The sequence below is a fragment of the Triticum urartu genome, chromosome 3A (assembly GCF_056163025.1).
Source record: "Triticum urartu cultivar PI428250 chromosome 3A, HENAU_Tu73, whole genome shotgun sequence".
Lineage (NCBI taxonomy): Eukaryota > Viridiplantae > Streptophyta > Magnoliopsida > Poales > Poaceae > Triticum > Triticum urartu.
Window position 1 is genome coordinate 645,151,087 of NC_141875.1, and position 25,489 is coordinate 645,176,575.

Genomic DNA, 25,489 nt, shown 5'->3' on the forward strand with positions numbered 1-25,489 from the left:
TCCAACTGATCTTAGTACCAAACGTATGGTACCTCCGAGTTCAGCACACGTTCAGCTTGATGACGTCCCTCGAACTCTTGATATAGTAGAGGGTTGAGGGATAGTTCCGTCAGCACGACGGCATGGTGACAGTGATGGTGATGTGATCCGCGCAGGGCTTCGCCTAAGCACTACGACACTATGACCAGAGGAGTAAACTGTGGAGGGGGCACTACACACGGCTAAGAGAACAATTGATGTGCCTTTGGGGTGCCCCCCGGCCACGTATATAAAGGAGGGGAGGAGGAGGCGGCCAGCCAGGAGGGGGCACGCCAAGGTGGGAGTCCTACTAGGACTCCTAATCCTAGTAGGATTCGCCCCCCCCCCCTCTATTCCTTTCTTCACCGAAGGGAAAATGAAGGAGAGGGATAGGGAGATGGTGAGGGAAAGGGGGGCGCCGCCCCCTCCCCTAGTCCAATTCGGACTGCCATGGGGGGCGTGGCCACCCCTTGCGGCCCTTCTCTCTTTCCACTAAGGCCTGTGTAGGCCCATTAATTCGCCCGGGGGGTTTCCGTAACCCCTCGAAACTCATGGCAATCATCGGGAAGTCAACCAAAGTCCACAATTTGTTCTCATACATGGATCCCATCTCAGATTTCATGGCCTCAAGCCATTTCACGAAATCTGGGCTCATCATCGCTTCCTCATAGTTCGTAGGTTTGTCATGGTCTAGTAACATGGCTTCTAGAACAGGATTACCGTACCACTGGTGCGGAACATACTCGGATTGACCTATGAGGTTCGGTAGTAACTTGATCTGAAGTTTCATGATCATCATCATTAACTTCCTCACTGATTGGTGTAGGCATCACTGGAATTGATTTCTGTGATGAACTACATCTAATTCGGGGGAAGGTACAACTACCGCATCAAGTTCTATTTCCTCCCACTCACTTCTTTCGAGAGAGACTCCTTCTCTAGAAAGGATCCATTCTTAGCAACGAATATCTTGCCTTCAGATCTGTGATAGAAGGTGTACCCAAGAGTTTCCTTTGGGTATCCTATGAAGACACATTTCTCCGATATGCATTCGAGCTTATCAGGTTGAAGCTTTTTCACATAAGCATCGCAGCCCCAAAATTTAAGAAACGATAGCTTAGGTTTCTTTCTAAACCACAGTTCATATCGTATCGTCTCAATGGATTTCGATGGTGCCCTATTTAACGTGAATGCATCCATCTCTAAAGCATAACCCCAAAACGATAGCGGTAAATCGGTAAGTGATACGTCTCCAACGTATCTATAATTTTTCATTGCTCCATGCTATATTATCTACTGTTTTGGACATTATTGGGCTTTATTATCCACTTTTATATTATTTTTGGGACTAATCTATTAACCAGAGGCCCAGCCCAGAATTGCTGTTTTTTGCTTATTTTAGGGTTTCGAAGAAAAAGAATATCAAACGGAGTCCAAACGGAATGAAACCTTCGGGAACGTGATTTTCTCAATGAACAAGACCTAGGAGACTTGGAACCTACGTCAAGAAACAAAGGAGGAGGCCACGAGGTAGGGGGCTTGCCTACCCCCCCAGGCGCGCCCTCCACCCTCGTGGGCCCCCCTGTTGCTCCACCGACGTACTCCTTCCTCCTATATACACCTATGTACCCCCAAACGATCAGATACGGAGCCAAAACCCTAATTCCACCGCCGAAACTTTATGTATCCACAAGATCCCATCTTGGGGCCTGTTCCAGAGCTCCACTGGAGGGGGCATCGATCACGGAGGGCTTCTACATCATCACCATAGCCCCTCCGATGAAGCGTGAGTAGTTTAACTCAGACCTACGGGTCCATAGTAATTAGCTAGATAGCTTCTTCTCTATTTTTGGATCTCAATACAATGTTCTCCCCCTCTCTTCTTTTTGCGGTGTGTTTGTTGAGACCGATGAATTGTCGGTTTATGATCAAGTCTATCTTTGAACAATATTTGAATCTTCTCTGAATTCTTTTATGTATGTTTGGTTATCTTTGCAAGTCTCTTCTAATTATCAGTTTGGTTTGGCCTACTAGATTGATCTTTCTTGCAATGGGAGAAGTGCCCTTGATGTAGGGGCAGCAAGGCACGTATTGTATTGTTTCCATCAAGGATAACAAGATGGGGTTTTCATCATATTGCATGAGTTTATCCCTCTATATCATGTCATCTTGCTTAGGGCATTACTCTGTTTTCATGAACTTAATACTCTAGATGCATGCTGGATAGGGGTCGATGAGTGGAGTAATAGTAGTAGATGCAGGCAGGAGTCGGTCTACTTGTCTCGGACATGATGCCTATATACATGACCATACCTAGATATTCTCATAACTATGCTCAATTCTGTCAATTGCTCAATTGTAATTCGTTCACCCACCGTAGAATACCTATGCTCTTGAGAGAAGCCACTAGTGAAACCTATGGCCCTCGGGTCTATCTTCATCATATTAATCTTCCAATACTTAGTAATTTCCTTTGCTTTTTACTTTGCTTTTATTTTACTTTGCATCTTTATCATAAAATTACCAAAAAATATTATCTTATCATATCTATCAGATATCACTCTCGTAAGTGGTCGAGTAGGGATTGACAACCCCTTATCGCGTTGGTTGCGAGGATTTATTTGTTTTGTGCATGTGCGAGGGACTCGCGCGTAGCCTCCTACTGGATTGATACCTTGGTTCTCAAAAACTGAGGGAAATACTTACGCTACTTTGTTGCATCATCCCTTCCTCTTCGGGGAAAACCAACGCAGTGCTCAAGAGGTACCAGTAAGAGACATCATAGATCGCACCATATCTAATAAAGTATGGTTACGACGTTTGGACACACCATTACTATGTGGTGTTCAAGGTGGCGTGAGTTGAGAAACTATTCCACATTGTTTCAAATGAAGACCAAACTCGTAACTCAAATTTCACCTCCACAATCAGATCGTAGAAACTTTATTTTCTTGTTACGATGATTTTCCACTTCACTCTGAAATTCTTTGAACTTTTCAAATGTTTTAGACTTATGTTTCATTAAGTAGATATACGCATATCTGCTCAAATCATCTGTGAAGGTCAAAAAATAACGATACCCGTTGCGAGCCTCAACACTCATCGGACCGCATACATCAGTATGTATTATTTCCAATAAGTTAGTGGCTCGCTCCATTCTTCCGAAGAACGGAGTCTTAGTTATCTTGCCCATGAGGCATGGTTCGCAAGTATCAAGTGATTCCAAAAGCCCATCAGCATGGAGTTTCTTCATGCACTTTACACCAATATGACCTAAACGGAAGTGCCACAAATAAGTTGCACTATCATTATTAACTTTGTATCTTTTGGCTTCAATATTATGAATATGTATATCACTACGATCGAGATTCAACAAAAATAGACCACTCATCAACGGTGCATGACCATAAAAGATATTAGTCGTATAAATAGAACAACCATTATTCTATGATTTAAATGAATAACTGTCTCGCATCAAAAAAGATCCAGATATAATGTTCATGCTCAACGTTGGCACCAAATAACAATTATTCAGGTCTAAAACTAATCCCGAAGGTAGATGTAGAGGTAGCATGCCGACGGCGATCACGTCGACCTTGGAACCATTTCCAACACGCATCATCACCTTGTCTTTAGCCAATCTTCGTTTAACCCATAGCCCCTGTTTTGAGTTGCAAATATGAGCAACAGAACCAGTATCAAATAACCGCGTGCTACTACAAGCATTAGTAAGGTACACATCAATTACATGTATATCAAATATACCTTTCACTTTGCCATCCTTCGTATCCACCAAATACTTTGGCGGTTCCACTTTGAGTGACCAGTCCCTTTGCAATAGAAGCACTCAGTTTCAGGCTTAGGTCCAAACTTGGGCTTCTTTCCAGGACCAACACCTTGGTTGTTATTATTCTTGAAGTTCCCCTTCTTCCCTTTGCCCTTTTTCTTGAAACTAGTAGTCTTGTTAACCATCAACACTTGATGCTCCTTCTTGATTACTACCTCCGCAGCCTCTAGCATCGCGAAGAGCTCGAGAATTGTCCTTTCCATCCCTTGCATATTATAGTTTGTCACAAAGCCTTTATAGCTTGGTGGCAGTGATTGAAGAACTCTGTGAATGATACTATCATCAGGAAGATTAACTCCCAGCTGAGTCAAGTAGTTATGGTACCCAGACATTCTGAGTATGTGTTCACTAACAGAACTATTCTCCAGCATCTTGCAACTATAGAACTTATTGGAGACTTCATATCTCTCAACTCGGGCATTTGCTTGAAATATAAAATTCTACTCTTGGAACATCTCATATGATCCATGATGTCCAAAACATCTTTGAAGTCCCGATTCTAAGCCGTAAAGCATGGCACACTGAACTATGGAGTAGTCATCAGCTTTAGTGTGCCAGACGTTCATAACGTCCAGAGTTGCTCCTGCTGTGGGTCTTGCACCTAGCGGTGCTTCCAGGACGTAATTCTTCTATGCAGCAATGAGGATAATCCTCAAGTTACGGACCCAGTCCGTGTAGTTGCTACCATCATCTTTCAACTTAGCTTTCTCTAGGAACGCATTAAAATTAAAGGGAACGGTAGCATGGGCCATTGATCTACAACAACATAGATATGCAAAAACTATCAGGACTAAGTTCATGATAAATTAAAGTTCAATTAATCATATTACTTAAGAACTCCCACTTAGATTGACATCCCTCTAGTCGTCTAAATGATCATGTGATCCATATCAACTAAACCATGTCCGATCATCACGTGAGATGGAGTAGTTTTCAATGGTGAACATCACTATGTTGATCATATCTACTATATGATTCACATTCGACCTTTCGGTCTCAGTGTTCCGAAGCCACATATCCATATGCTAGCCTCGTCAAGTTTAACCCCGAGTATTCTGCACGTGCAAAACTGGCTTGCACCCGTTGTATGTGAACGTAGAGCTTATCATACCCGATCATCACGTGGTGTCTCGGCACGATGAACTGTAGCAACAATGCATACTCAGGGAGAACACTTGTACCTTGAAATTTAGTGATGGATCATCTTATAATGCTACCGCCGTACTAAGCAAAATAAGATGCATAAAGGGTAAACATCACATGCAATCAAAATATGTGACATGATATGGCCATCATCATCTTGTGCCTTTCACTTCCATCTCCAAAGCACTGTCACGATCTCCATTGCCATCGGCTTGACACCTTGATCTCCATCGTAGTGTCGCTGTCGTCTAGCCAACTATTGCTTCCACGACTATCACTACCGCTTAGTGATAAAGTAAAGCAATTACATGGTGATTGCATTTCATACAATAAAGCGACAACCATAAGGCTCCTGCCAGTTCCCGATAACTTTTACAAAACATGATCATCTCATACAACAATGTATATCTCAACACGTCTTGACCATATCACATCACAACATGCCCTGCAAAAACAAGTTAGACATCCTCTAATTTATTGTTGCAAGTTTTACATGGCTGCTACGGGCTTCTAGCAAGAACTGTTCTTACCTACGCATCAAAACCACAACAATTTTTCATCAAGTGTGCTATTTTCACCTTCAACAAGGATCGCCCGTAGTCAAAATCGATTCAACTAAAGTTGGAGAAACAGATACCCGCCAGCCACCTGTGTGTAAAAGCACGTCGGTAGAACCGGTCTCATGAACGTGATCATGTAATATTGGTCCGGGCCGCTTCATCCAACAATACCGCTGTTGGTGTCAAAACCGGCGGATCTCGGGTAGGGGGTCCCGAACTGTGCGTCTAAGGTGGATGGTAACAGGAGGCAGGGGACACGATGTTTTACCCAGGTTCGGGCCCTCTTGATGGAGGTAAAACCCTACGCCCTGCTTGATTTATTCTTGATGATATGAGTATTACAAGAGTTGATCTACCACGAGATCGGAGAGGCTAAACCCTAGAAGCTAGCCTATGGTATGATTGTTGTTGTCCTACGAACTAAAACCCTCCGGTCTATATAGACACCGGAGAGGGTTAGGGTTACACAAGGTCGGTTACAAAGGAGGAGATATCCATATCCATAGTTCCTCGCTTGCCTTCCACGCCAAGTAGAGTCCCATCCGCACACGAGACGAAGTCTTCAATCTTGTATCTTCATAGTCCAACAGTCCGGCCAAAGGATATAGTCCGGCTGTCCGGAGACCCCCTAATCCAGGACTCCCTCAGTAGCCCCTGAACCAGGCTTCAATGACGTCGAGTCCGGCGCGCAGTATTGTCTTCGGCATTGCAAGGCGGGTTCCTCCTTCGAATACGCACGGAAGAACTTGAATACAAGTATAGTGTCCGACCCTACAAAATAAGTTCCACATACCACCGTAGAGAGAATAATATTTCCACAAATCTAATCTGCTGACATGTTTCGACAACATGACATCAGGCCATGGCTCAGTGATTTATTCGAACCGTTTTTCTTCAACCAGCTCCACATATAACGAGAGGCGGTTTCTTGGCACGTCTTGTCGAAGCAGAGATCGTGTTCCCCTAATTACGGGATTCTCATCAATACGGTCGTGGGTAACCCAACTATGCCTAGGACTCCTAGATTTTAGGCAAGTCCCAAACGGCCACTAGGAGGACGCTTGATATTCATCCTCTTTATAAAGGGACAAGGCTTTTACTTTTTCCCTCCCGTGCTCAATCGAATCCTTCCCCCACCTCGAGTTCTAACACCCAAAGCCTAGGTCAGGTGCTTCGGACCTTCCATCATGTTCGCATCTAGCCTTTAAGGCCGGTGGATTCCCTTCTCCCGTGCTCAATCGAATCCTTCCCCCGCCTCGAGTTCTAACACCCGACCCGAATGGATCAAGTCTACTGTGCTCGGGTGTCATCCCTGGATCAGTAATGCTGACACCACACAGTACATCGAAGGATTTATAGCAGAGTGGCAATCACACACTTATTACATCGTTGTCTCAAAGAGAACTCAATACAATAAAAATGGCTTAAGGCCATCTAGTGTCGAAAACAGCAGAAGGCTTGGAAGATAAATGGGTCCATCAACTCCAATGCCATCACTGAGTATAGAACCACGACCTAAAAGCACCTTACTCGTCGTCTAAAAAGTCTGCAACATGAAAGTTGCAGCCTGAAAACGGGTCAGCACATGGAATATGCTGGCAATGTAACACATAGAGAGTAATGGAATGAAACAAGTATACTATATGCATATATGGCAAATTTATTTAACTATCATGGTGGTTGTGAAACATCAAGAATGGTTGACAGCATTCCGATCCCAATTAAGTGAACAATTAAAACCCAACAACATTAATTAGAGTAACATGTTGAGATTCGCATGATATTCAAGTACTAGATACTCAAGTTGTCCATAACCAGGGACACGGCTAATCATGATTAGTTTATACACTCTGCAGAGGTTTGCGCACTTTTCCCCACAAGACTCGATCGCCTCCATTTGGTTTCTCGCACTACATGGTGTTTGAGAAGAAGGATGACCGAGACACAGTCTTTCAGAAGCGCTAGCACCTTACATGTGGTGTAGACCGTACCACCTACAACCCCTACATCTGCTAGTCCACCCCGTAAGAGTTCACACAACTTAGTCAACTATGCCAGAGCCCATAATGGCTTGTGGCTGCACACGGAAGTTTCTAGCATGAAAGATCTTATGATCCCTTTGAGCCTGGGTGGCGGTCGAAAAAAAACAGGCAAGTCCTGATAGACATCAGCTGCCTCAATCCACCCAGATGTGTGTTTAAGTTGCCACCTTAGATAAACCATTAAAATTAATAAACTCACATCTGTCATGGATATCACTCACCCAATCCACGTCTACTAGCATAGCATGGCATAATAAGCAAACGTAGAAGTAACTCCCAAAGGTTTCATAATAATACAGGTGATAGGTACTACCTCAGCTACTTCCCATCCCACAATTTAATTAGATCCTAATCATGCAATGTGTGAGGATTGATCTAATGCAATAAAACATGGGTTGTAGAAAAGGTATGATCAAAGTGTTACTTGCCTTGCTGATGAATCGCGAGACATAGGGTTTTGAAGTAACAAGCGGCGTAGTCCGGGTGATCTATCGCAGAGAAACAACAAGCACACAATAAGTACTCATCTAATGCACAGGTAAAACTCGAACAAGAGAACGAACCAGGAAGTTCAATTTAAGAATTCCGGTTGCAAATAAAGAAAGAACCGAACAAAGAAACGGAAAACAAACGACAGAAGAAAATAACTCGATTCTAGCAAGTTGAAACTAGGTCAAATTTTACCGGGGCAGAAACTTGTTCAAGTTGATTAGACGGAACGGCAGTTTCGAAATGAAACTCCGGGCGCTTGAATCACCTGATTCCAATAAACGAGCGAGAAGAAAGACTAGAACGAAGATCGGATCTGAGATCACGATCACGGAATAAATCCGACGAGAAAGAAAACGAAGAACGGTTAAATGAACGGGCGTCGTTAACCGGGAAAGAATCGGTGATCACGTTCGTTGAGACGAACGGTCCGAAAGAAGAACGAAAACCGATCTAGGGTTTTCGGAAAAGAAACCGAAAAGAAACGGAAAACCGATCTAGGGTTTCGGAAGAAAACCGAAACAAAAACGAAAGAAAACGAAAAGAAACGGAGAGAAAACGGAACGGTTCTTTTAGGAAAAACCGGACCAGGGAAGAAAAAGAGAGGCGCGGCTACCTCGGGAGGTAGGCTCCGGGCGGCGGCGGCTAAGGGCGGCGGCGGCTATAGGCGCGGGGCGGCGGCTATAGGGCGGCGGCGGCGGGTGAGGGGCGCCGGGTGGGGCGCGGCTAAGGAGGAGAGGGGCTTGGGATTGATGTGAGGAGAGGGGGGGTGCTTGGGTATTTATATAGGTGAGGGGTGAGGAGACTTGGGGTAGGGGGCAAGAAAAAGAGAAGGAAAAGGAAAACGAAACAAGGAAAGGGGGCTAGCCTAGAGTCCATATCGAGTCATAGCCTGCTTTCGTCCTGGGTAGTCATGTGATACAATCCATGCCTATCTTATCCCACTTCCATTCGGGTATCGGCAATGGTTGTAACAATCCTACTGGCTTCTGATGCTCTGCCTTTACTCTCTGACATACGTCACAAACTGCTACATATGCTGCAATATCCTTCTTCATTCTGGTCCACCAGAATGTTTCCTTCAAATCCAAATACATCTTGGTATTCCCTGGGTGAATCGAATACGGTGAATCATGTGCCTCTTGCAAAATCAACTTCTTGATCTCTGGGTCATTGGGCACATAAACACGGTCCTCAAACCATAAGGTATCGTGCTCGTCCTTACGAAATCCCTTTGTTTTTCCTTTACTCATCTTCTCTTTTATAGCAGCAATCTCCTTGTCAGATTTCTGAGCTTCTCTGATCTTAACCATCAGTGTTGACTGAATCTCCAATGCGGCTACATAGCCTCTTGGAACTATTTCCAAGCATAGCTCATGAAGGTTTTCTGCTAACTCCTTGGGTATTTTTCCTGTCATTAGTGTATTGACATGGCTCTTATGGCTCAATGCGTCAGCTACTACATTAGCTTTTCCGGGATGGTAATGCAATCTCATGTCATAATCCTTGATGAGCTCCAACCATCTCCTTTGTCGGAGGTTCAACTCCTTCTGAGTGAAAATGTACTTCAAACTCTTGTGATCCGTGTACACCTCACAATGATTTCCAATGAGGAAATGTCTCCACGTTTTCAATGCATGCACTACGGCTGCTAACTCCAAATCATGCGTGGCATAATTCAACTCATGAGGCTTCAGTTGCCGTGAAGCATACGAAACAACTCTTCCTTCCTGCATAAGCACTGCTCCAAGTCCTCATGTGAAGCGTCGCAGTACACCTCATAATCCTTGGTCTGATCTGGTAAGATCAATACTGGTGAGGTAACCAAGCGTTTCTTCAACTCCTGGAAACTAGCCTCACACTCCTCAGTCCATTTGAACTTAGTATCCTTCTTCAACAATTCAGTCATAGGCTTGGCAATCTTTGAAAAGTTCTCAATGAACCTCCGGTAGTATCCTGCGAGTCCAAGAAAACTCCGGATCTCTCCAACTGTCGTTGGTGATTCCCATTCGGTTACGGTCTCAACCTTAGTGGGGTCAACTGCTATACCTTCTCCGGATATAACGTGTCCGAGGAATCCAACTTCCTTCAACCAAAACTCACATTTGCTGAATTTGGCGTATAACTGATGTTCCCTTAGTTTCTCCAAAACCAAACGCAAATGTTCCTTATGCTCCTCTTCATTCTTTGAATAAACCAGGATGTCATCAATGAACACTATGACGAACTTATCCAAAAACTCCATAAACACTTTGTTCATCAGGTTCATAAAATAGGCAGGTGCGTTAGTCAATCCAAATGACATAACGGTATACTCATACAGTCCATATCTCATGGTGAATGCTGTCTTAGGTATGTCTTGCTCTCGAATCTTCAATTGATGGTACCCTGATCGCAAATCGATCTTGGAAAACACTTTAGCTCCTTGCAACCGATCAAACAGATCGTTGATCATTGGCAGTGGGTACTTATTCTTGATGGTTACTTCATTCAATCCCCAATAATCAACAACCATCCTTAATGATCCATCCTTCTTTTCCACTAGAAGTACGGGTGATCCCCAAGGCGAAGAACTTGGGCGAATGTAACCTTTATCCAATAACTCCTTAATCTGACTCTTAATTTCTACCAAATCCTTTGCTGGCATCCGGTATGGTCGCTTCGATATTGGGCCTGTACCTGGCAATAACTCAATCAAAAACTCAATGTCTCTATCCGGTGGCATGCCTGGTAGTTCCTCAGGAAATACATCAGGAAAATCCTTCACCACTGGTACTTCCTCTTGCACAACTCCTGTTAGGCAGTTTACTTGTGTCCTGTTTGGCACATGCCGGGATACATACTTGATCCTTCTTCCTTCTGGTGTGGTAAGCAAAATTGACTTACTAGCGCAATCGATGTTCCCTTCATACTTTGATAACCAATCCATGCCTAATATCACATCCAATCCTTGAGATTCCAATACTATTAGGTCTGAGGGAAACACATAGTTACCAATCCTTAATGGTAACCGATCACACCATCGTCTAGCCATAAACTCCGCTCCTGGTGAGCTTACTAACATGGGTGTCCTAAGGGCTTGGGTTGGCAGGTTATATTTATCCACAAATCCCCTTGATATGTATGAATGCGATGCACCAGTATCAAAAAGAACGAGTGTGGTAAATGACTTAACCAGAAACTTACCGATTACTGCATCAGGCTGATCTTCAACCTCCTCCACATTAATGTGGTTCACCTGTCCCCTATTGAAAGGGTTCGGCTTCTGCCCAGAGCTTCCATTGCCATTTCCATTCTGGCCTTCGGGACATTCATTGGCATAATGTCCGGTCTTGCAACACTTGAAACAAGTGACTTGACTCAGGTCTCTCTTGGTTGGGGTCGATGGGATGGTCCGGTTCTGGCTGTTGCTTCCTCCATTCCCATTACCATTCTTGTGGCCATTATGGTTGTGCGAGCTACCTCCTCCATGGGTATGCTGAAAATGAAATCCCGGTTTAGGGGCAAAACGGGGCTTCTGCTGGGCTCCAGAGTTATACTTCCCCTGTCCATACATCCTCTTGCGGTTCTCAATCTGCTGTTGCTTTCCTTCAATCATGATGCCATGATCTACCAACTCCTGGTAGTTGTTGAAAATTGCTACCATCAACTGCATGCTTAGCTCATCATTCAATCCTTCCAGAATCTTCTCCTGCTTAGCTGCATCCGTAGCAACATCATCTGGGGCATAATGTGCTAACTTGCTGAAGTCGTCAACGTACTGGCCAACTGTCCTTCCTCCTTGGCGTAAGTTGCGAAACTCACGCTTCTTTATGGCCATAGCTCCTGCTGAAACATGGGCAGTGCGGAAAGCTTGCTGAAACTGATCCCATGTGACAGTGTCAACTGGGTATGTGGCTGTGAAATTCTCCCACCATGCTGCCGCGGGTCCGTTAAGCTGGTGAGCGGCAAACTTCACTTTCTCACCATCCATGCATCCTGCAGTGGTCAACTCCCTTCCTACCTTGCGGAGCCAATCGTCTGCTACTATGGGCTCGGTGCTACTGGAAAACACCGGCGGATTCAGCCTAAGGAAACGGGCTAAGTGGTCAACAGGTGGTGGTGGTGGTGGGTTGTTGTTGTTGTTCTGTTGGTTCTGGACTAACATCTGCATCAATTGATTCTGCTGCTGGATCAACTGAGTGAGCTCCGGTGGGAATCCATTGTCACGTCTCGGAGGCATCTGAGGGTTTAGAAAAGATGAGATATAAGAATAGAGGGGGTCTAAAGAGAAAACACTACCCATATGCACATGAGGAAAAAGCACACAAAATCACTTCATTCAATCAAACAAGGGCTTACAAACGGTCTAACTATCGCAAAAGTGCTCGAACTATTGTGTTTACATGGGGGAATACTACTACTATCTGGGGTCATCTAGAAATTTGAACCGGTGGAAGACTCCATGATATCTGCTCCAGCTTCGTCTTCAAAGTCGGGTTCACTTGGATCCGAATCGGTGTCGTCGATGATGATGTAGTTGTCCGGACATGCGACGTACTCGTCGTCCTCCTTGGATGCTAACTTCCTCTTGAGTTCTTCAATCTCCTGCTTAAGATCGCCATTGTGTCTTGCTAGAGCTACGATCTCGTCCATGTAGTCCTTGCTTGTAGACATCAGTTCTCCTTCTAGCTCGATGATCCTTGCCTTAGCATTCTTCAACTCTATCATATCATTGCACATCTGGTTCTCGTGGCGTCGAATGTGCTGGTTTAACTCCTGGATGAAAGATGCAATGGATCTATCCTTCTTGGTGCTGACTAACTCCCATTGTTCGTCTCAGCGTCCGCAAATTTGGTAGATAGTGTCCTTGAGGTCTTCTTGATAAACTTCTCCAATGCGTCCTATGGTGATATGAGCTGCCATGCTCCTTCCCAGACTCCAGGTTGGTGCATTGAAAACACTATCTATAGGCTTCGTGATTGGCGCGAATGTCCTTCCCGGAACGTGAGCTTGAATCTTCCAGCGCTCCTCTTCAGGCAGAGTGGCGTTGAAGGTTCCCGTGAAGCTTGGTAATCCAATGTTCAGGTACTTGGTGACTTCCTTCAGGTGAAATCCAAAAGGTGTGACTTCATCTGGTTGAGCATACTTAATCTTCGCGTTCGTCATCCTAAAAGAGTAGAAAAGATGAGGAGTTAGGAAATGAGAAGAGAATGGTGATCTATGGCTTTAACTTAGTGGTCGTGTCCTACAGTCAGCGTGTGCTCTGATACCATCTCTGTGGTGACCCGACCCGAATGGATCAAGTCTACTGTGCTCGGGTGTCATCCCTGGATCAGTAATGCTGACACTACACATTACATCGAAGGATTTATACCAGAGTGGCAATCACACACTTATTACATCGTTGTCTCAAAGAGAACTTATTACAATAAAAATGGCTTAAGGCGATCTAGTGTCGAAAACAGCGGAAGGCTTGGAAGATAAATGGGTCCATCAACTCCAATGGCATCACTGAGTATAGAACCACGACCTAAAAGCACCTTACTCGTCGTCTGAAAAGTTTGCAACATGAAAGTTGCAGCCCGAAAACGGGTCAGCACATGGAATATGCTGGCAATGTAACACATAGAGAGTAATGGAATGAAACAGCTATACTATATGCATATATGGCTGGTGGAAAGCTCTATGGTTACAGTTTTGCGTAAAGCCAGTTTTTCCCTACTGCAAAGGAATAAATTTATTTAACTATCATGGTGGTTGTGAAACATCAAGAATGGTTGACAGCATTCTGATCCCAATTAAGTGAACAATTAAAACCCAACAACATTAATTAGAGTAACATGTTGAGATTCACATGATATTCAAGTACTAGATACTCAAGTTGTCCATAACCGGGGACACGGCTAATCATGATTAGTTTATACACTCTGCAGAGGTTTGCGCACTTTTCCCCACAAGACTCGATCGCCTCCGTTTGGTTTCTCGCACTACATGGTGTTTGAGAATACGGATGACCGAGACATAGTCTTTCAGAAGCGCTAGCACCTTACATGTGGTGTAGACCGTACCACCTACAACCCCTACATCTGCTAGTCCACCCCGTAAGAGTTCCCACAACTAAGTCAACTATGCCAGAGCCCATAATGGCTTGTGGCTGCACACGAAAGTTTCTAGCATGAAAGATCTTATGATCCCTTTGAGCCTGGGTGGCGGTCCAAAAAAAAGAGGCAAGTCCTGATAGACATCAGGTGCCTCAATCCACCCAGATGTGTGTTTAAGTTGCCAACTTAGATAAACCATTAAAATTAATAAACTCACAACTGTCATGGATATCACTCACCCAATCCACGTCTACTAGCATAGCATGGCATAATAAGCAAACGTAGAAGTAACTCCCAAAGGTTTCATAATAATACAGGTGATAGGTACTACCTCATCTACTTCCCATCCCACAATTTAATTAGATCCTAATCATGCAATGTGTGAGGATTGATCTAATGCAATAAAACATGGGTTGTAGAAAAGGTATGATCAAAGTGTTACTTGCCTTGCTGATGATCCGCGAGACCTAGGGTTTCGAAGTAACAAGCGGCGCAATCCGGGTGATCTATCGCAGACAAACAACAAGCACACAATAAGTACTCATCTAATGCACAGGTAAAACTCGAACAAGAGAATGAACCAGGAAGTTCAATTTAAGAACTCCGGTTGCAAAGAAAGAAAGAACCGAACAAAGAAACGGAAAACAAACGGCGGAAGAAAACAACTCGGTTCTAGCAAGTTGAAACTAGGTCAAATTTTACCGGGGCAGAAACTTGTTCAAGTTGATTAGACGGAACGGAGGTTTCGAAACGAAACTCCAGGCGCTTGAATCACCTGATTCCGATAAACGAGCGAGAAGAAAGACTAGAACGAAGATCGGATCTGAGATCACGATCGCGGAATAAATCCGACGAGAAAGAAAACGAAGAACGGTTAAACGAACGGGCGTCGTTAATCGGGAAAGAATCGGTGATCACATTCGTTGAGACAAACGGTCCGAAAGATGAACGAAAACCGATCTAGGGTTTTCGGAAAAGAAACCGAAAAGAAACGGAAAACCGATCTTGGGTTTCAGAAGAAAACCGAAACAAAAATGAAAGAAAACAAAACGGAGAGAAAACAGAATGGTTCTTTTAGGAAAAACCGGATCGGGGAAGAAAAAGAGAGGCGCGTCTACCTCAGGAGGCGGGCTCCGGGCGGCGGCAGCTAAGGGCGGCGGCGGCTATAGGGCGGCGTCGGCGGGTGAGGGGCGCGGGGTGGGGCGCGGCTAAGGAGGAGAGGGGCTTGGGATTGATGTGAGGAGAGGGGGGGTGCTTGGGTATTTATATAGGTGAGGGGTGAGGAGACTTGGGGTAGGGGGCAAGAAAAAGAGAAGGAAAAGGAAAACGAAACAAGGAAAGGGGGCTAGCCTAGAGTCCAACCGGACTCGGCTCGGGCGAGGCAAGGCGGCGGCCTGCGCCTGGCGCACGCGCGCAGGGAGGCTTGGGCGGTGGCCGGCTGGCTGGGCCTTTGGCCCGGCTGGCCTGGCGGGAGGCTCCTTTTTTTTAACTGGTTTTCGCGCGTAGAAAACAAAAGAAAAAGAAACTAAACAAACTCCGAAAAATTCTAAAGTAAATTTTCCCCGACTCCTAAAAATGAGTCAAACAAAATGAACTTTTCTCCGGGCCTAAAATGCAATTTTCGAAAACACGCATTTTTCCCTATCGAAATAAAATGCAAATAAACACCGGCAAACAAAATTTGATCTATTTATTAAATCTTCATTTTTCCTCAATTTTGGGAAAGTCATATTATTCCCTCTCTTATATTTTTGATATTGGAAAAATAATTGAAGATGAATTAAATAAATCAAATGATCCTCTTTTCAAAATTTGAGAAAACTCTCAAATATGAAAATAGCGAAATCTCCAACTCTCTCCGAAGGTCCTTGAGTTGCGTGAAATTCCTAGGATCAACCAAAATGCATGAAAATATGCTATGCATGATGATCTAGTGTATAACATTCCAAATTGAAAATTTGGAATGTTACAGCGCATTAATAAGCAAGATCGCTGGAGCTCCATGGCCAAAGGGTTCCTTTCCAGAGGTGTGCGGGTTATGGCAACGGGAGTGGTTTTACATCACAGCTCCCAGAAGTGCCAAGTGGGAGGCTGCCCCTGCTTTCCGCTCGGGCCCTCCACCACAACTGATGTCATGGATTAGCAGAGGGCCGAGCTGGGGTCCTGCCAAGGACGTGCCTATACTGCAGAGCCGCATTCAAGATCTATTCGAAGGAGATTTCAGTCTGGTTACGGTGGTGCAAGTCATGCTGGTTCGTCGAGTCCAGCCTTGCAAACGCCGGTCCCTCCGCATGTGGGAGTTCAACCCAGAAGGACCGCGCACTATTCAGAATTTCTCAGCCTGACACACGAGGAGATGTATAAATCATTCTTCGCACCCCAAATAGAGTGCCCGGATACTACCGAGGACGTGGGCCTGAGTAGCAACCGCACCACCGACCAAGTAAGTAATCCTCTAGCCGAACACACCGTCTTTCATTTATCATGACGTCATTCTGAGAAATCGTCCTTTGACCAGGACTGGCTAAAAAAGGCGAAGATGATTCGGTGTTCAGCCCCCCTTCCTAAGGGTTTGGACAATCCGGTACTGGAAAAGATGCTCGAGCTAGCACCTTGCCTGGAGCCCTCAAAGGAACATAAAGGGGGAATAATGAGGGCGAAAGCGGGCCCCCACCGCTACCAATTCCAACCAAGGGAATAAGCGCCTCCATGAAGGAGGATAACCAAGGGGAAGATTCTGACATTCTCTCGCTCCGGGGAAGGAAGAGGATTGCCTCTGAAGATCCGGAAACCAAGGCTTCCAAACGGGAGAAGAAGTCTCCACTAGAGGGTCCTGCCTCAGAGGGTGCTCTTGCCGCCCAAAGTCCGCGCGGGGATCAGCCCTCTAACGATCCGTAAGTGATAAAAAATGCTTAATAGTAAAGATATTATACCGTACTTCCGAGGAAAATAACCGAAGCATTTATCTTGCAGTTCGGATCTTAGCCCTTCTCAACAGAGCTCGTCTTCAAGGGATCTTCTTCCGGAGATGATGGAGAGCGAAACGCCTCCCTCGGACTCCCCCACTCAAGAAGCGGGCGACCTTGAGGTGTCGTCACGGAGGGCCTCCCCGGGTCCGGTGAGGCCAGAAGATAATCCTATGGTCACCCGAAGTCCCCAGTATCCGGCCCTTGTAGAGGGCAAACAAAAGAGTCCGGCGCCGTCTGGTATGCGGTCGGACGCACTGAGGGATCTGCTGAAGCGAGCGACCATCTCGGAAGAACACCATATGTTGACACTACAGGAAACAGGTAATTCGCCGTCTGTGGATCACAGACGGCAAAGACCTAATTCCAGATGGCAAAGACTTTGCCGTCAGGAAGCAGACGGCAAAGTCAGACGGCAAAGATAAATCGACAAAGAATACTTTGCCGTCTACTGTTTGTCGGGATGACGGCAAAGAGTTTGCCGTCTGTCAATATGGTTTGCCGTGAGCAGACTAGCTAGACGGCAAAATATGCCAACAGACGGAGCGGTCGCGTTGACGGACGGCGTCAAGTACTTTGCTGTCAGTTACGCTATGTCTTTGTTGTCTTCCTTGTATTCCCAGACGGCAAAGCAATGATTTTTTTAATAAAAAATATCTAATCTGTACACAATATCCATACACAATGCACATGTGGACTGAAGAAACGTACGCGGTGAAGGAAACATACGAACAAGGAACTGCTTAAGTGCTTATACATATGCGATGGTTACACTTTACATGAAGGACCTCCACATAGAAAAACAATAAATGAGTCCTTCTTTCTTGCAAGAAGAACCATACAAAAAATTGTAAAAAAGCAATCGAGTCTTCGTCTTCTCCTGGGCAAGGCAGGGCCGGCGGTGTGGCTGGGTGTGGCGGTGCTGACATGGCGAGGCAGGAAGGTCCGGCGGGGTCATGGGCATCAGATCCGGCGATGGCTACTCGACCTCGACCGGATCTGCAGGGTCGTGCGCGACGTTAGGAGCTCGGGTGGCGGCAGCGTGAAAGACCTCCATGGCGAGCTCCTGCGGAAGAGCGAACTTCGTGTGAGAGGGGAATAAATGAGGAAAGGGAGAAGAGCTCGGGCCGCGGTGTATGGTGGCCGGCCGGTGAGAGTCCGTGGTCGACGGGCGGCGGACGCGGACGGACGCTTCTGGTGGAGGTGGCGAAGGGAGGCCGGCGCGGCGGAGGCAAGGGGAGACGCGCTGACTGCCCCTGGGCGACGGGGCACCCGGCCGGCACAGTGGAGGCGATGGGCGACAGGCCGGCGCGTCGGAGGCGACTGGAGGCGGGGCCGACCGCGCTGGACGGGCACCAGGCCGACACAGCGGAGCCGACGGGCGATGGAGGGGCCGGCTGGACCGGAAGCGACTGGAGGCGGAGCCGGCCACGCCGATGGCGAGTAAAGGCGGGGCAGCTGGCTCCCTGCTCGCCTGCGCCGGCCATGGATGTGTGCTAGATGTGTTGTGTGGTGTGTAGTGTGCGTGGGTGGGTGGGGTGGGGTGTGGGTTAGTGGGTGGGTGGGCCTGGCTAGGTAGTGCGTGTGTCAGGATGGGTAGGTGGGGCTGGTGGGTTTTTGATGGTCTGACACGTCATCGATCCGTCGGATCGATCCGCGTGATGTGCTTCTTCTTTGCCGTCTATGATTTTTATTACAGACGGCAAAGAGCATACTTTGTCGTCTGCAATAAAAAACACAGACAGCAAAGATCTTTGCCGTGTGTAATTTCTTATTACAGACGGCGAAGTGTATATTTTGCCCTCTGTAATAAAAAATGTAGAAGGCAAAGATGTTTGCTGTCTGTGTTTTTTATTGCAGATGGCAAAGTGAGCTCTTCATCGTCTGTGTTTTTTTCCACAGACGGCAAAGTATATTTTACCGTCAGTTTTTCTTTGCCGTCTATTGATGACGGCAAACCCTTTCTTTGCCATCTTGCCCGACGAAAAGCTGACGACAAAGCTGCCTACTAACGGCAAATTAGCTGTTTCCCGTAGTGTGATGGGCACGGTGATGGAAAGGATTTTGTCAGCCGAAAGCGGGTTGCATGACGCCTTTATGAGTCTACTAGTGGGCTTTGAGGTACGTAAAATGATATACATTTGTGATAGTACCGCACATTTTTAGGTGTGCCCTGTGTAGATAGTAGCCCCTGAGACTCTGGTTGTCGCCGAGAACGGCGGCAAAAAGAGGATCGTAGTCCCAGGTAATAACCATACCGCTTTTATGTGTAGGTGGTGGAAGCTCCGGTGGCTAGCCGGACTAATGAGCTTGCCGAACTAAAGCGGCAACTAGATGTGGCAGATGCCGACATCGAGCTTGTTAACAAGCGGCTTGACGAGGCACAGGGTAAGTGATGTTTTCTGGTGAATCTCACACAGGAAGAGCAGCGTGATGCCAGTATCTTTAATATGTTGTGAATGCAGATGGAGCTGCCGCCGTGGAGACCCTTTGGGCGGAACTTGCCCGAGCCAAAGAACAAGCAAGGAGTAGTAATGCGGCTGCTTTGAAGGTGGCTGAAGAGTTGAGAGCCGAGAAGGCCGTGCATTGCGAGAGCAAAGAGAAAATGGCCAAGATGGTTGTAAAGTTAAAAGACACTGCCGACCATTGCCAGTTCCTTGAACAAGAAAACCGAGTGAACGTGACGGGCCTTGAAAAGGCCACGATGGCGACCAAAGACACCCTCTCTGCTATGAGAGCGAAGAAGGAGGAGCTGTGTGAAGCCGGGGATATTGTGGCTGGGAATCCCTTTATGCTGCGGAGGAAGTTCAGAGATCCACGGTATGCCCCTCTGGATCGGCTGTGGAGTTCGGCAGACGTATATCTGGACTTGGCGGCGAGCACGGTCGATGCGGCTGAATACTTCCGAGATCAAACAGATAGTGGAGTGGACAAGCTATTCTGGTCGCATTTTAATGTTCCAGAGCGTCCGCTTCCATTGACTGATCAGCTAGCCGAATGGGCCGAACTCAATAGGTTGTCCGGACTCGCCATGAGGTCTGTCGTGGATCAGCTGTGGCCGGAAAGGCCAAAGCCGAACAACTATTTTAGCCTGGTGTAGTAGTTCCTTGGTGCGGTGCCATGCATCAATGCGATGAAGAGGTCGGCGTGCATAGAAGGCTCGCGGATGGCCCTTGCCCGTGTCAAAGCATACTGGGCGGAGATGGATGCTACCACTGTTGCGGCGCAGGGTTCGGCCATAGGTCGAGTGGCTGCCGATCACTATTTTGAAGAAGTTCTTGAGGGTGCTCGTTTGATAGAGGCCCAGTGCTCGAAGAATATTATGTTTGAGTGACATGTATTCCCATTGTAAAAACAATGTTTTAGTAAATTTATCAAGGCTGTATTTATACTTTTGCCTGAAAGTATTGTGATGCCTCATGTGCGGCCGTTTATGTATACATGTGTATAACCTGAAAGATTGCAGTCATCGGCTTCAGCCCCCACGCATATAATGCGGGGGTGTTCGCAGAAGACGCGTGTTCACGCTTAATCCAACGTCTTGGTCCTAATAAGGAGGTGATAGCGCAGCGAACTAGGCAACCGGACTATAATGCTTTAACACTTTCACTTAGCCATAGGAGTTTGACAGTGGGGCTACTATATAGCCCCTGGTGGCTCCGCCCTCATCCGAATTCGGGGTGCGTACTTGCCCGGCCGGGAAACGGCCCTTCGTTAAGGCGAAGGAATTCTATGTCCGATCGGTCATCGAGTGGTTGACAAGTCTCGCTCTATATCATGACAGTCAGTTTTCGGCTTTCTCGACTGAGGTGATCGTCCGGATGAACCAGGGCACAATCGCAAGTAGTTCTCCTGGTGCCGCCTTTAGCCGATAGAGCGGAACGTAAGGCAGCAAAACACAAGAGCCAGGCAAACCCAACATTTGACCAAAGACATGATTCAGAGCTGATGCATATAAGGCCAAACTCGCGACGCCGAACACTCCCTAAGGTATTCGGTCTTTATGGTGTAAGCCGGGCCTAAACAATGCCCTTTGTAAGAATCCCCTGGTGTCCAGGTACGTGCATTGTTCTGACGTGGCCACATGCCAAGATGTCAGCATCCTTCTCAATGGTACTGAGAATCCGAGGGATGTGTATCAACAAGAGACAGTAAAAAAGGTTGACGCAGGGTCTTAATCTAATAAGAATCCTTTGAACGGGTCCCTGCTGCACGTCTGCGCCTGTGTCTCCGTTGTGCCGTATCCTGGACGGGTGTAGCATGATGGTCATCTATAAAAGATAGGAACTTAGGTGAAAAGTTGTCGTGCAAAAAGATAGGTTTTAAAGAAACCATGTATAGATCAAGACAAGTAAAAATTGCCACTTGTCTACGCGCGTTGGGCCCCTTGTATTTGTAATAGGGGTGTGGCCATCAAACCTGTATGAATTACATATAGCTGCGTTAGACTCGTCTAACCGTGTCCGTAGTCTTGACGACCTATCGAATGCTTTAGTTGGTGAGGCCGTTTAAGTGTGCGGCTGCCAAGGCAGCCGCGCTCTCTTCGGCGCGCAGGGATCGCTCAATATTTCCATTTACTGTAATGATGCCACATGGACCGGGCATCTTAAGTGTGAGGGAAGAGTAATGCGGTATTGCATTAAAGTGAGCGAAAGCTTCGCGTCCAAGTAGTGCTTGATAGCCACTTTGGAACGGAGCAATGTGGAAGGTTAAATTTTCGCTACGGAAGTTATCGGGGAAGCCGAATATAACCTCTAGTAGTAGGGAGCCCGTGCAATGAGCCCCTGGGCCTGGCGTTACTCCTTTAAAGGTAGTATTGCTGTGGCAAATTTTCATTGGGTCTATCCCCATTTTGCGGATTGTGTCCTGATATATCAGGTTTAGACTGCTGCCACCATCCATCAGGACTCGTGTGAAGTGGTATCCGTCAATTATTGGATCTAATACCAAGGCAGCCCATCCTGTGCGCCGGATACTTGCCGAGTAATCCTGATGGTCGAAGGTGATCTGTTCAGACGGCCAGTGGCAGAACTCCGCGGTGATAAGCCCTTGGGCATATTTATCTGGGAGTGTGGCTTTGTTTCTCCCCTTTATCACGTGTAACACGTTTACTGTTTTGACTTCTGGTGGAAATTTCTTCTATTCCCCAGTGCTTTGCTTGCGAGGCTCATCCTCGTCTGCCCCTTATGTTCGGCGTTGAGCTTGCCGGACTGCTTGAAGACCCAACATTCTCTGTGGGTATGATTTGCAGGTTTATCGGGGGTGCTATGGATCTGACATATTTGGTCCAAAATTTTTTTTAGGCTGGACAGTTCATCTCTGGCGCCTTTAGAGGGCGGTTTTTGCTGACCTAGCCGAGAGCTTCTGAATCCGGCGTTTACCGCCGTGCTCTTCGGGCTGTCTTCTTTATTCCGGCACTTATTATTCTTGCTGCGTCGTGATTTCCTGTTTCCATCTCTAACTTCGGATGTACATGGGTAGCTGGTGCTGCATCGGGCTAGCCAGCTGTCCTCGCCCGCGCAAAAGCGGGTCATGAGGCTTGTTAATGCTGCCATTGTTCTCGGCTTTTCTTGGCCGAGGTGTCTGGCAAGCCATTCGTCTCGGACATTGTGTTTAAAAGCTGCCAAGGCTTGGGTGTCCGGACAGTCGACTATTTGGTTCTTTTTAGTAAGAAACATGTTCCAAGGCTTTCTGTCACGACCGGTTTTTCAATAAAAATGTTTATTGAGAAACCAATCTTTTGGGTCCAGTATGAGGAAAATCCTCCTTACCGGTAGACAAATTCTTGATACAATAAGCCAGTAGCATAAAATATATTACAGGGTCGAGCTACAGTAGCTCAACCAAATTATTACAAGCACGCCAATAATTATACATAATGGCGGACATGACACAGTGGTGTGGAGGCATACTACTGACTCGAGGATAGGGCGGTGGTGGAAAAACACAGTGGGGAGTGAGATACAAGACTCTAAAACTGGCATCTCATCGAGCGTCGAGGTGAGGCTCGATGAATTTATTTGGTAGCGGAAGCGGATATAATACAGTGACCAAATCCAGGGTCGCACGAGACTGACTGGGATTCCGCTAGGCGTCGGACTCGCTATCGAACTCTTCATCCATGAGATTGCCTTCGTCAGCATCTTGCCAAATCAACAAGCCAGTGAGTACTTTGAAAGTACTCGCAAGACAGTTCGGACATAAGATATAGCAAATGCATGCATGAATGCGTCACGATTAATTCACCAATGTCCATTCAAAAATTAGCATAACGAAGTAAGTAAAAGGGAAACGGCGGTAGTCCGCCTGAAATCCCAACAAAACATAAATGAAAACCGATCGGGTGTCTGAAGCGACGCCTCGAAAGGTGAACAAATAAATATAAGGAAATGATGCCACAGTCGGGCTTCTTAGCGACACCACATAAAGGGCTTTAAAAGAAATGCCATAGTCGGACGTCGGGGCGACATCACAGAAAGGGCCTTAAAAGAAATACCACAGTCGGGCGTCTTAGCGACACCACATAAAGGGCTTTAAAAGAAATGCCACAGTCGGACGTCGGAGCGACATCACAGAAAGGGCTTTAAAAGAAATGCCACAGTCGGACGTCGGGGCGACATCACAGAAAGGGCTTTTATTGAAAGTAAGTAATAACAATGCCACAGTCGGACGTCTGAGCGACATCGCAGAAAGGGCTTTTATTCACAAGGAAATAATGCTCATAATAAATATTCAATCCATGAAAATAAACGGGTTAGTCCATCCACAGAATAAAAATCATTTAACCGGACTTAGCACTCATGTGATTCACCGGAGTCTCTGTCATCAAAACTGGCACTTGTGAGGATAGGATAATACTGAACTTGGACATGGAATAGATGATTCAAGGAATATATGACTCTGCAGAGTTTGTACAAAAAATTTCCACAGCCAACGGATTTCCGTAGTCTTGAAGGACTAGTTCCGTTTTCGGTTTTTCGGAAGAAAACACAGCTAACCAGTACACACCCATCCTACCTCTCGATGCTAGGAATCACCCTAGACATCATCCAAGAAAAACTTTTGAGACGGGGAGATCACAATCTCGATTAGCATGGGATCAAATTTATATACGCGCGCTCAAAGGGGTGCCCCCCTCTCGGTCCCAACCGGAAACACCCATGCCCCCTGACCGGATGACTGGCTTTAATCCAGGGCCATGGAACCATCATCACGGCCTCTCCTTTTTGGTGTGTACCAGGTGAGCGGTTTACAACTTACTACGCCATATTCCTTGCGGAAAACATGTGGTAGTACAGGGAAGGAAGAATGGAAGGAACTGGAATGATACGAGTTGACATTGAAGTCACATAGTCTGGCATAAGCCTGGCATGCTACAACACTGCCATTTTACCCATCCTCATGCCAACACATGGCCATGCATACTCACATCTATCCACTATCATCAAACTTACTTACCTCCACAATGCATGGAAATAACGTTCATCGGTATGCTCAACAACATGCCATGAGACTATCTAAATGCAAACATGCCAAGACACTCATCATATCAAAAGTTCAAACATGCTTGCCTGGTTCGGAGTAGTCGGAGCCTAGCTCGGGGAAGTTTGCAGTTCCGTCACCTCCTTCGGTATCTACGGTATAAAGAAAATATATGTGCTATCGTAAATATCAAGAGGTGCACAAAAAGTATTCCAAATATTTTTCAAATAATCTGATAATAAACTAGACAAAATTTTAAAGAGGACAGAAAAAGAATCAATCAAAAATACTTTTCTGGTAAAAAGTTATAAGGGTTTTAACCCAAGGACCCATCTGTAATGAAACAGAAAGTTCCCAGGGGCTAGCTCATAAAAACAGAAAGCGCTTCGGTAGCGACTACGCCAGCCCAGAGGGAAAGCGCATTCGGCAGAAGACGTTTTCAGAAAACGCTTCGCTCAGACAGGATAGAGAGGCTGATAGGCGGGTCCCGCCCGTCAGGTTTGGATGTTCAAACGGGGCGGCAGAGTTTCCCGGTGCCCGAGAGCCGCGGTGGTCGCCGGCGGCGATCCACGGCGAGGCAGGGGGATCGGAGGGTACCTCCGTGTTTAGGGCGCCCTTCCGCATCGGTTGGTGGTGGTGGTGGTCGCCGGCGGGTACCACGTCGACGGCGAGCTTTGCTCCGGCGGACGGCGGTTCGGGTGGTCGTGGGACTCGCCGGAGGGAGCTGCGAAGGCCAAATTGAGGAGGGGGTTAGCTTACTGGATGCTAGAAGGGGCTACTGACGGGGTTTGGGCGCCGGAGACGGCCTCACCGGAGCGAATCGAGCTGGTGGCCGAGGCGGATCGGGGCGGCCGGAGTC